Source organism: Danio aesculapii, chromosome 6, assembly GCF_903798145.1.
Source record: "Danio aesculapii chromosome 6, fDanAes4.1, whole genome shotgun sequence".
NCBI classification, from domain to species: Eukaryota; Metazoa; Chordata; class Actinopteri; order Cypriniformes; family Danionidae; genus Danio; species Danio aesculapii.
The window spans coordinates 39,797,750-39,811,784 of NC_079440.1; positions in this window are offsets into that span (position 1 = coordinate 39,797,750).

The window sequence follows — 14,035 nt, forward strand, 5'->3', positions numbered from 1 at the left end:
TTTGCTGACTTCATAAATAATTCATTTGGACATTCAGCGCAAATTAATCTATTGAGATCTAAATAGAGAGACATAAGCTCGATTCGAGACACAGCCTCACTTCCAAGGGTCTCTCGGTAGAAGATAATGTACTCTTATGTAGCCTTAGAGAAATCATCTTGAAATAACTTTATGACAGCTTGATAATCTGTGTTTATTCTTGCGCTCAAACAGTCGATTGCAGTGTTTATATAAGTTTAATATATGACATTTTATCTGTATATATTGTAGAATTTTGGAGAACAATTATGATGAAAAGAGAGAAAAGGCTGTTATTTAACGCCTTGACTGCTACCATATTTGGTTGACAAAACTTTCTCTGACAAAAAACTCTGGCTCTGCTAACACACGCTGTCGTCTGTTTATAGCCTCAGAGTGATTTATTAATAGAGCGATATCTAGACACAATAAGTTTTTTGTTTACCTCGTTTGTCTTCTATCTCAATCAGATCTGTCGAAGACCTGATGTTTAAATAAGATTAGTATTCACAGCCAGTTGTTTTAAGAGTCAAGAGTAGTTGACTTGTCAAACTCAAACTGAAGCATTGCTCTCAAGAGAAAATCTTCATCTCTGCAGAATGTCAAAATGAATTTCGCCTGCTCTTTATTTCAAAAGCTGGTCTAATGATGCTTTATCATTTTATAATGAAACATCTTACAGTTTTCTCAGAGTATTAAGATAGGAAAATTTGTCAAGAGTTTATAGATTCTCTACATTACAAGTATGTAAACATTCCCTCTAATTTGCCATTTTGAGTGCTTTAAAGGTACAGTAGTGTCCTATAAGTGGTTTTGAAAAGTCTAACAATAGCAAGCTAGCCTTAAAAGCCAAAGATCCTCCCACCCCTGAATAGTCGATCCACTCTGAAAAAAACAAACCTTCTCAAAAAAATGAAGGTGCACAGACAGACCAGAGTATAAAGAGACATTATGAGAGTCAGACCACTACGTCTTATTTACAGTGAGCAAACTTTATAGTACAAAAGCACATAAGTACATAATAAGTATGTCTGAAAGTGGTGACATGCTGATGATATACCCTGAGTTTTTTTGGTTCTACACCTTCCACAGATGGTATAAAACATAGTGCATCTACACACTTAATATAATAAGTGCTATCAAGATGTGAAGAGACATTGAGCATTATAAAAAGGGGTTTTGAACCAAATCACCTATACCTTGCCCTTTAAGTTCAATTTGTTGTTCAATTTGTGTGCAAACGCATACAGTATCTGACTTAAATAGAATAATGGAGGGAAATATGGCCAACTGGGGCTTGAGAAACAATTGTGAACACAGGCAGAGTTTACCTCTACAAAAATTAACCATGGTTTTACTTTGAAAAAATGTAAAAAAGTAAAAATATGAACACTATGCAGAGCTGCTTTATAGTTTGAATGTGTAATTCTAACAGCGAATTACAGCATATAGATTTTATGTCCAAAACTGTAAAGCTGTTGGCTTTAAAGTGATATTGGGTGAAGTACTATAGAAATAATGTAACTTTGTTTTGCAGAAATCCTCAGCTTGCAAAAACAAATCCATGTCACTTTCTTTACTCTCATTTTTGTTTTATGCTCATAACTAATAGCATATCTACATTCATCTAAACCTTACCGATAAGCCATATAAGTGGAAAACATATTTTGGCAAAACATAATTTTAACATGCAACTCCATATACAATTGAAGTCAGAATTATTAGCCCCCCTAAATTATTAGCCCTTTGTTTATTTTTTCCCCAATTTCTGTTTAAAGGAGAGAACATTTCTAAACATAAAATTTTTAATAACTCATTTCTAATAACTGATTTATTTTATCTTTGCCATGATGACAGAACATAATATTTGACTAGATATTTTTCAAGACACTTCTTTACAGATTTAAGTGACATTTAAAGGTTTAACTGGGTTAATTAGGTTAACTAGGCAGGTTAGGGTAATTAGGCAAGTTATTGTATAACGATGGTTTGTTCTGTAGACTATGGAAAAAATATGCAGCTTAAAGGGGCTAATAATTTTGACCTTAAAATGGTTTCTAAAAAATGAATAACTGCTTTTATTCTAGCCAAAATAAAACTAGCCAAAATAAGATTTTCTCTAGAAGAAAAAAATATTATCAGACATACTGTGAAAATTTCCTTGCTCTGTTAAACATCATTTGGGGAAAATTAAAAAAGAAAAAACATTTAAAGGAGGGCTAATAATTCTGACATCAACTGTATGTGAAGCTCATATGAAGCTAATATTGCATGAATATAATGGAAAGTAAAATTTACCATTGAACGATTTTAAATTATTTTCAAATCGAATGAAAAAAAACTGTGGCCTTTAATAAACACACAGAGAGAGAAACTATTCACTTCATTCGTTAAGATACAAATCAAAAATTAAACGCTCTTTTACTTTTAAATCCATTTCAGGCTGACTTCAAATTCTGCCAGCATTGCACCCTCATGCTCAACAGTCCTTTTTGTTCCAAAGAATAAAGATAGTCGTGCTGTTTCAAAAGACAGGAGAGTCAGTCAATAATTGAATGATGTGCTATTCAGTTTTTAAAACTGTTTATTAATGCTACAAAATGTATTGACATTTTAGAGAACTCTCTGTCTTGCATCAGAACATTATTATTTTAAAATTATTCTTGTCTGGAGATGTCGAAGGGGAAAATCATTACTGAAAGATTTCTGGGAGAGTGGACATTGGATATTTAAATTAAGCATTTAACAAGTAGGTCAACATTTTGTTCTATATCCAGTACTTCACATTACAAATACACTAGATTAACCCCAAGAATAGCATTTAAAACATTTTTGTTGTACTAGGGTGTGTACTATCAGCCTGATCTCTCGTGGAAGCGTAACTATTTTAGGTTTTGTCAGTTTAGTGGCTGATTCGAACAAATTTATGATTTTAAAAAGAAGGCATGGCACCCAACCCCACCCCTTAACCCAACCGTCATTGGGGGATAAGCAAATCATACAAATGAAATCGTACGAATTCATACGAATTAGCCACTAAATCAAAAAGTTACGAATTGCCGTGACTGGTACTATATGAAATAGATTAAACTTGTTTTTTTCAGATTGTTTCCTGTGTGATGAGTGTTTTTGTGGCTTGGGGAGTATATGAATTGTAGGCCTATGTCATCTTAAAGGTTTATACCTAATCACTGTTTGAAGCTGCCCCCACTGGTTTTGTGCCTCATTTAGCCTTTCTGTCCAATAATTAAGATTTGACAAATGAGTTTGGTTCAAAGCGTAAACCACAATCACTAATCACACACGTCACTCTCGCAAGAGTAGAAAAGTCCATTTGGTTTGTTCATACAGTAGCAACTTGAATATCGAAAGCTGTTGTGAAGTGAATCAATTCTGCACAGTAAAAACATCCATAAATTAACCGTTTTCTGTATTTTGTGATTAATGAGTTGTTGTTTTGTTTTTTAATTGATTTATGCTTTTGCATTATAGGACTTTAGTCTTACCTCTAATAACTTTATTGACATTTTTAATAGTTTGAAGTGATGGAATTGTCTAGTGTGGTGTTACAATACAAATACTTGGTAATAAACTGCCAGTAACTTTCCTGTTATATAACAGACTTAATTTACAGTTTGTTTGTTTGTTTGTTTGTTTGTTTGTTTGTTTGTTTGTTTGTTTGTTTGTTTGTTTTATAGAGCACATTTACAAACAACAGAAGTTGACCATGCTTTACAAAACAACCAACATACAAAATCTACAATATATATATAAACAAGATATGTAAAACAAATGGAAATTAAAATGAATTAATTACTATCAAAAGCAAGAGACAGAATGTGATTTTTTAAATGAGTCTTAAAAGAACATGGAAGAGCATGACCTTATATGTAAAGGCAGACCATTCCACAGATGAGAAGCTGTGACAGAAAAAGCCCTGTCTCCTTTTTAATTTAAACTGCCATTTGGGAACAATAATTGGCCTCAATGAAGTAAACAAGTGAAGAAGCTCACCAATGTAAGTAGGTGCCAGCCCATTCAGAGCTTTAAAAACAAATAACAATAACTTGTATTAAATCCTAAATTGGACTATATTGTTTATAAAAGAACAAATTGAAAAAAATTAAATAAAATGGGACCCATAATGCAGTTCATAACCATAAATGCAAAAAGAAAACATCTCATGAAATACAGAACCTGTTTATCAACAATATTTTTTACAGTGTGATCTACATCCGGTTGTCCATCCTAAACGTGCACAAAAAGCTTGAGTCTATGGAGCAGTAATTGGATGGATTTTCTGGATCACTTCACCAGACAATCATACTTAAGCTTGAGTGTCAATCTCAATGCCAGGTTTAAGATGTGACAAAGGTCTCAGAGAAATGCCATTAGCTGTTAGTCAATTACTTTACTGCACCCTGTGCTGGTAACATACAGCAAAATCACTGGAATGTCAACTGCAGCGATCTCAAAATCCACTATAAGAAGCAACTTTAATAAAACACTATGACATTTAAAGGGATAACTCCTTCAAAGTTAATATTTACTCACTATGATCATCTGCTTGCACTCATACTGTGACTTTCACTTTCAAAGGTGAACAGAGCTGTTTTTTATGATGAAAGTGAATGCAGAGTGATCCTGTCTAGCACAAAATTTAGATAATAAGCTCCAATTTTAATGTGAATAAAAGTAGTCTAATTTTATTCCAGCCTATTGAGGTCAGATGATAACTTTTCATAAATAGAAATAGCCAACAATTCAATATTTTACCATTTAAGCATCATCTCAGGTTTGATGTCAAGGACAATGAGAAACCTGATTTAATTCATCATTTTGACATCAAATATGAATGAGAAAAATGCTATCATGTAAGCATTTCATAAGACGTGTTACGCTTGAATGACACTTAAATTACAGCATTATTGAATTACAGTATTTCAAAGTGAAAAAAATTATGTCTTTCTAAGCAGTAGTTGGAAACTGAATTACCACATGGCCTCAAAACTGAGCTATTGAATGATTATACTTCAAACTTCCCTGAAGCTAATCTCTTAGTGGAAAATTGAATGAATGCTCATCATTAATATTTATGTGTTCATATAAAAGGAACATTGTAAATATGTTATGTAATCTCTCTCTCTCTCCCTCTCTCTGTTCTTTTTTTACACCTTTAGTATGTCAGTCAGCATTCGAATTTAGTGGTAAGAAAAAAGTGATATTGATATTGTAGCCAGTGTGCTCATATATTACCATGCAGTTTAGCTAGCGGCACTTGCAAGTAATAAAAGATAAAAAGGGAATGTTTAAAGTATGCATACATAAAGCTGAAGTCAAATTTTTTAGCCAGTCTGTTAAATTCTATTTTTTTTTTTTCAAATATTTATCTGTTGCTGTTTAACTGAGATTTTTTCAACACATTTTTTTCAACATAATAGTTTAAATGAATAATTTTAAATAACTAATTTATTTTAATCTTTGTCACAGAGTAAAAAAAACTAATTTGGTTTGGTTTGGTTTGGTTTGGTTTAGTTTAGTTTAGTTTAGTTTAGTTTAGTTTAGTTTAGTTTAGTTTAGTTTAGTTTAGTTTAGTTTAGTTTGGTTTGGTTTGGTTTGGTTTGGTTTGGTTTGGTTTGGTTTGGTCACACTTTATTGTCATGGTCCGTTTGTTGAATTTAAGTTACATTGCATCTGCATGCAAACTAATTCTCATTAGATTATGAGTAGACTGTTGGGTTGGGGTTAGGGTTAGTGTTAGTGTAAGTTGACATGTACATGCAAAGTTTCTTATAGTCAGTTAAATGTCTGTTGAAGGAGCAGTATCAACAGATATTAAGCAGACAGTCTACTAATAATCAAATGGACAATCACAATAAAGTGTTACCCCAAATGTTTTACAGTACTTTTGTCTTTTCAAATTATATTCAAAACTAAGTAAAATGACAATCTCTCTAAATTAACAGTTTGACTTTCATTTTAGGTACTTAATCGTTTTTTTTAAACAGGGAAATTACTGTATTATTTATACCGTATTTTTCAGTTCTTTTAAGTTATATTCAAAACTCCATAAAAATTTGAAAAAATATCTCTAAACAGCTTAACAGCTTTACTGTTATTTTACAGTGCATCCGGAAAGTATTCATAGCACTTCCCTTTTCCCACATTTTTTATGGGTTACAGCCTTATTCCAAAATGGATTAAATTCATTTATTTCCTCAAAATTCTACACACAATACCTCATAATGACAATGTGGAAACAGATTTTTTTAAATTGTTGCAAATTTATTAAAAATGAAAAACCTGATAAATCACAAGTACATAAGTATTCACAGTATACTTTGTTGATGCACCTTTGGCAGCAATTACAGCTTCAAGTCTTTTTGAATATGATGCCACAAGCTTGGCACACCTGTCTTTGTGAATTTTTGCCCATTCATCTTTGCAGTACCTCTCAAGCTTTATCTGGTTGGATGGGAAGTGACAGTGTACAACCATTTTCAGATCTCTCCAGAGATGTTCAATAGGATTTAGTTCTGGGCTCTGGCTGGGCCACTCAAGGACCATCACAGAGTTGTTGTGAAGCCACTCCATGGATATTTCCAGTTCCTGCTGCTGAAAAACATCCCCACAGCATGATGCTGCCACCACCATGCTTCACTGTAGTGATGGTATTAGCCTGGTGATAAGCGCTGCCTGGTTTTCTCCAAACGCAACGCCTGGCATTCACTCCAAAGAGTTCAATTTTAGTCTCATTAGAATAGAAAATTTTGTTTCTTATGGTCTGAGAGTCCTTCAGATGTCTTTTGGCAAATTCCAGGTAGGGAGTGGCTTCCGTCTGGCCACTCTACTATACAGGCCTGATTGGTGGATTGCTGCACAGATGGTTGTTCTTCTGTAAGGTTCTCCTCTCTCCACAGAAGAACGCTGGAGCTAAGACAGAGTGACCATCGGTTTATTGATCACCTCCCTGACTAAGGCCCTTCTCCCTCGATCACTCAGCTTAGATGGCCGGCCAGCTCTAGGAAGAGTCTTGGCGGTTCCTAACATCTTCCACTTATGGATGATGGAGGCCACTTTGCTCATTGGAACTTTCAGAGCAGCAGAAATTTTTCTGTAACCTTTCCCAGCCTTGTGCCTCAAGACAATCCTGTCTCGGAGGTCTACAGACAATTCCTTTGTCTTCATGCTTGGTTTGTGCTTTGACATGCACTGTCAACCCTGGGACCTTATAAAGACAGCTGTATGCCTTTTTCAAATCATGTCCAATCAACTGAATTTACCACAGGTGAACTCCAATTAAGCTGCTGAAACATCTAAAGAATGATCAGTGGAAACAGAATGTACCTGAGCTCAATTTAGAGCTTCACGACAAAGGCTGTAAATACTTATGTATGTGTGATTTTTCAGGTTTTTTATTTTTAATAAATTTGCAGCAATTTCAAAAAATCTTTTTTCACATTGTCATTATGGGGTATTGTGTGTAGAATCTTGAGAAAATAAATGAATTTAATCAATTTTGGAATAAGGCTGTAACAAGTGAAGTGCTATGAATACTTTCCGGATGCACTGTGTATATTGTGTAATTAATGACAAATTATAGCAATATTTACGCAGTGTTGTTTCCTGTTTTTCAAATTTAAAATTATGTAAAATTAAAGTAATAAATTGTAATTACTTGTGCACCCATACTAAGGTTTATTGTCATATCAATAAAGTCTTGTCATATCAAAGTAAATCCTTATTCCAGTTTTTCTCAATTGCTAAGACACATTTCTTGAAAGCTGCTCTGCTTTTCACTAAACCGTGAACACAAACCCAGTTTTCAAGCTACATTCACAAAACCTCAGACTCTTCTTGCAAATCCAAACTTTCAGTTCAAACTGTGCTAAAAACTAAACTATGATGTCAAATCATGCCCTGAGTCAATCAAAATAAAAACACTACTGAACAATCACTAAACACTACGTAGAAAAATAGGAAACATACTGTAAACATACAGTTTACATACTGTATAGTATACTACATTATGACAGTACTTAATATTTTAGGTATTTTGCAAGATACTAGTATTCAGCTTAAAGGTCAATTTAAAGGCTTAATTGGGTTAACTAGACAAGTTGGTTCATTAGCCAAGTAATTGGATATCAGTTTTTTGTTCTGTATCTGTATATATACAGTTGAATTTAGAATTATTAGCCTGCTGTTTATTTTTTCCCCAATTTCAGGAAGAAGATTTTTTCAACACATTTCTAAACATAATAGTTTTAAAAACTCAATTCTAATAACTGATTTATTTTATCTTTGCCATTTGACAGTACTTGACAGTAAATAATATTTAACTAGATATTTTTCAAGACAATTCTATACAGCTAAAAGTGACATTTAAAGGCTTAACTAGGTTAATGGTTAGGGTAATTAGACTAAAATTAGACTAAAGTTCTGTAGACTAAAAAATAGCTTAAAGGGGCTAATAATTTTGACCTTAAAATGGTGTTTAAAAATTTTTTTAATAAGATGGCTATAATATTGACCTTAAAAATAGTTTCAAAAATTGTAAAAACTGCTTTAATTGCAGCCAAACTTAAAGAAAAAAGATTTTCTCAAGAAAAAAAATATATATTATAGGAATTACAGTGAAAATGTCCTTGTTCCATTAAACATCACTTGAAAAATATCTGAAAAAGAATACAAACTTCACCGGAGGGCTGATAATTTTGCCCTCAGTATGTCCAAATATAATTGACAATATAAATCCCTATAGCATCATGAAGCAATTCATCATAAAATACAGGATCTGTGAAGTGTATATGCCATCATTGTAATTCTAAGCATATTTCTGAGGACTGTTAAAGTGTGTCAGAAGAGCTGTGAAACTAGTTTTATAGAGAGACCCTTTACCTTTGGATCTCCTTGGCTCTTTGAGGTGAGGCTGATCAGCTCCAGGGATAATTACAACATCAAACCAATTACTACAAATTGCTATTCGTGTAAATCGTGACTAGAAAGTTTTTCTTTTTTTTTTCATTTGCACATCACAGCGTACAGTTCATCAAAGGTTGAGGTTGTTTGCAAAGATAATTAGTCTCTCTCCAAAAAAAAAAAAAAAATCCTTCAAAAGCCAAAACATCCAGGCAATTATACATGAGACCTAAAGCAAAATTAGCTTTCTTTGTTGTGTACAAATTCTCATTGTTTGTTATCTCCATTATTTTCTTTCAGCTTTGGTCTTTTGAGGAAAACCTAGGTTCACAAAAATTGATTTTGCATTAGCAAGTGCAGATATTTTGATCCCTGCAGGGTTTTCATCAGTTTCATCATGAAGCTGTGGGAAACATTGTAGTTGATAAATGAAAATATAAACTGTCAGATAGTCTCGATTTGCTTTGCCATTTGACTCTCTGGGAACATTTTGATGTAGTATTACTCAAAATTTTAAAGCCAAAGGTTAACGTATAAACTATTGAGTAATGTCAGCAAAACAAATTGTAGCTTTTTGTCTCACATCACAAGGTAATACCTCACAAATACCTTATTGGTTTATTGTGAGCTTTAAAAAAAACTAAATGAAGCACCTTCCGTTTAATCTTACTTAAGGAAATAAGAAATTCAGAAATCCCTTTAGAAGCTATAAACTGAAACTCTTGTGTTATGACTCTGAAACTTAAAGGATCTTTAGCTTTTACATCAAAATCCAAAATGGAAAAATGAAACAATGTTAATATGAGCTTCTGTTCATCTGTAACTCAGTAGACTCACATAATCCAATCCAAAAAATCTATTCCATGATCCAAAAAATATAATTTTCAATGACTGATTTTGCTAGCAATGGCTACTTCCTTACACATTTGATTGAAAAGACAATTTGGTCCAACATTATATTAAGTGGCCTTAACTAATGAGTACTTGCGCTGAAATGAGTAATTCATTACAATGCACTTATTGTGTGAATTATGCTTGATTATATACCTTCATGTAATTACATCTGTAATTACTTTCTGTAAGTACATTTATACACTGTTGACCATCCCATACACGTTAACCCACCATTAAACCTACCTCAAGAGCTCTACAATACATTATAAACATTTTATAAACATAATTTATATTTAAGTACATAGTTAAGGCCACATAATATAAAGTGGAACAGGCAATTTTGTAAAGTACAAGATCAGTGAAAGTACATTTTTGGTTAGATTTAAATTAAGCACTAGTAAAGAATTTCTAGTAAAAATATCTGTTAATTAACAATTTCCCTCAGGTGTTTTCTGTTTATTTAGACGTTCAAACTGCATTATGGGACCTTGACCTCTGCTCTGACAACTTGATATTGAAAATTTTATATAATTTAAGTGACTATTAGATTTTTTTAGCAATCCCATAGAAAACGTTGTATGAGAAATAATATTTCATCGTTTTAATATCACCCACAACTCAAAATTTTTATCATTTACTAATCCTCCAATTTTTCCAGACCTGTTTGAGTTTTATTCTTCTGTTTTAAAGAATGTTGAAAACCAGCAGCCATAGTAGAAAATACACTCACTGGCCACTTTATTAGGTACACCTGACAACTGCTTGTTAATGCAAATTTCTAATTAGCCAATCACATGGCAGCAACCCAATGCATTTAGGGACCATGTCTTCGTCAAGACGATCTGCTGAAGTTCAAACTGAGCATCAGAATGGGAAAGAAAGATGATTTAAGTGACTTTGAATGTGGCATGGTTGTTTGTGCCAGACGAGCTGGTCTGAGTATTTCAGAAACTGCTGATCTCCTGGGATTTTCATGCACAACCATCTCTAGGGTTTACAGAGAATGTCCTGAAAAAGAGAAAATATCCAGTGAGCGCCAGTTCTGTGGATGAAAATGCCTTGTTGATGCCAGAGGTCAGAGGAGAATGGCCAGGTTCGAGGTGATAGAAAGGCAACAGTAACTCAAATAACCACTCGTTACAACCGAAGTATGCAGAAAAGCGTCTCTAAATGCACACGTCAAACCTTGAGGCGGATGGGCTACAGCAGCAGAAGACCATCATGGGTGCCCCTAGTGTCAGCTAAAGTGGCACTATGTGGTATAATGGTGTGGGGGATATTTTCTTGGCACACTTTGGGCCCATTAGTAAAAATTTGTGCATCGTGTCAACAGCACAGCCTACCTGAGTATTGTTGCTGACCATGTCCATGCCTTTATGACCACAATGTACCCATTTTCTGATGGCTATTTCCAGCAGGATAACGCACCATGTCATAAAGCGTGAATCCTCTCAGACTGGTTTCTTGAACATGACAATGAGTTCACTGTACTCAAATGGCCTTCACAGTCACCAGAATTCAATCCAATAGAGCGCCTTTGGGATGTGGTGGAACAGGAGATTCGCATCATGGATAGGCAGCCGACAAATCTGCAGCAACTGCTTGATGCTATCATCTCAATATGGACCAAAATCTCTGAGGAATATTTCCAGTACCTTGTTGAATCTATGCCATAAATGATTAAGGCAGTTCTAAATGCAAAAGTTGGTCCAACCCGGTACTAGTAAGATGAACCTAATAAAGTGGCCGGTGAGTGTATTTTTGTTTTTTTGGTCCTACATGAAGTATAGACTGGTTTATAAAAGTTATTAATAAAAGAAATTAATAAAAGTTTAAAACCACAGAAAGTGAGTAAATGCTGAGTAAATGTTCATTATGGATGATATTTAATCCTTTAATATATTCATTTAATATATTAATTACAACAATAGTCCAACAAGACAACATATAGTTTTACTCTGTTATCTCTCAATATTACCATCGTTTTCTCTCAGAGTTTGTCTTTTGAGGGAAAAAATAGTTCACACACTGTTAACGGTTTTCATAAATTACAGTATTTAACAGTAATATAAACTGTATTTTACTGTAGGACAATTATGCAGTATGTTATTGTATTTTAAAGTTATATTGTGAAAATTACTGTATATTTTACAGTAAAGATATACATACAATACAGTAATTACATATACAGCAAGATAAATAGTGTTGTAAATGTAAATACAGTATTTTAGCTGTAACTGATTTACAGTAAGTTACTGTAGATTCTACTGGAAATTGTTAACAGTGCAGACAATGGTTTTGCATCTACTATCATTTCAATTTACTAAAAAAATCAAAAGAATTCACTCTGTTAAACTTTCCAACTTCAAACATTGTCAGAAGACATCAAGGATGCATAATCAAATTTGAAACTGTAAATAAATGGAAAACATCCATGAGATGCAAAATAGAGAGCAGGCACAACAAATGTTTGTGTCCATCTTAAACGGATGTCCATGAATGAAAGAGTTCACTACACTGTATAAACATGCTTCTGTAAGAAACTAATTAATAGCTAATCTTCGACCCGATTTCCTTTAAACCTCAGATTTAGATTTATGTATCACTGTGGTTTATACCTGTTCTCCTCCACAGACAATTCTCCTTGATTCAGTTTACACCACAACACGTGATTGGCCGTTGAACAATTCTGACAGAAAGTCAATGACATCAAGGCTATAATGTGAATGGACATCAAGGCGCTTGCATAAGAAAAAGCCTTCTCCAATGGCAGACCCTCATATCTCCAGATAATAAGACCGCCTCTGACGCAATCAGCTCAGTTGTGACGTCAATCCCAGATCTGACAACTCCTAAGGTAAATAAAACATAAACTCAACCTAAATTTTAACCGATTGTGAATAGTGTTCGAAATTGCATTTGTTCTTTTCAGAAGCACAGAACTGAGCCAGTAAACATATGAAATGCGAATAAAAGTGCTAAATCATGTGCATGTGTTTCCTAGCTTATGTTCCCTGCATTAAATGTTATGAATCTATTCGTTTTCTCCCTTGTGGCCAATAAGATAAGAGACCCATATTACAGTGTTTTGCAAACACCTCACATTTTCAGCTACTGCATGTGTTTCTGACCTCTGCAGAGGTGATATATAGGCTGAACAACCACGGCTGAGAGCCGAGCATTTCTGCAGTTGTGCTTGTAGAGAATAGTCATTAAATCTGTGTTTTATAAGGTCTCTAAATAACTGGCTGTGCTGGCCAAAATACTGCTTTAAAAGCTTATTCAGAATTGATTAGCTTATACTTTTAGGGCTCTGCATAATTATAAAGTGGTCTCTATTCTAATGTAGCAGGGAATAATAATAAATATCAGATTGCACATAAAACTGACAATGCAAGGACACATTAAATAAAGTGGCATAAAAGGACTTTGATGTTGTGGTCATTTGTAGGCATGTTGCAATTCATTTCGAAGGGGGTGTATCTGTACAGCTGCCAAAGACAAATGTGGGAGTCATTTTTCATCATTGTTTTCTTATCGATTAGTGTAAATGGACACACCAATTCTACGTCTGTTTACTACGCATATTCTACTAATAAATCAATGTTACTCAAACAGATTCTAATTTCAAGGAATATTAGTATTGTGTTTTTTTTAGACTTGATTTTCAAGCAAATTTAATATGTTTGTTTTACAGGGGGCATGTGCACATGCTAACTAACAATCAGATTAAATTTAAAATAATTATAAATATATTGTTCACACTAAAACAACAAACATTTGAAAAATTTGTTTCATATAGACTATTTCAATGTGGTGAAGTCATTGGCCCATGAACATTTCCTGCTTGTTGTCAAACTATTTTAATAACTGTAACAAGAGGCAATTGAATTATATCCTAACATTAAAACGACATTAACATTAATCGTAACATTATTTATCAATATGTGGACCTTTCAGGATTCTCGGAGGCTATGATAATGAAAAATGTAAAACAGGAAATACGTTTGGACCATTGTTATTGTTTACATCCCTCAAAATGGTCTATAAATGTGTTTTGCCCTCACAGTTATTGATTTTCTGGTGTATGCTTCTGTGAAAATAACATTTTTGTGAGAATGACATTCATGCTGAATTTACTGAGAGAATTGTTTATTATGATTCAAGTCTTTCAATTTCTAATCTTATTAATATATCTTTG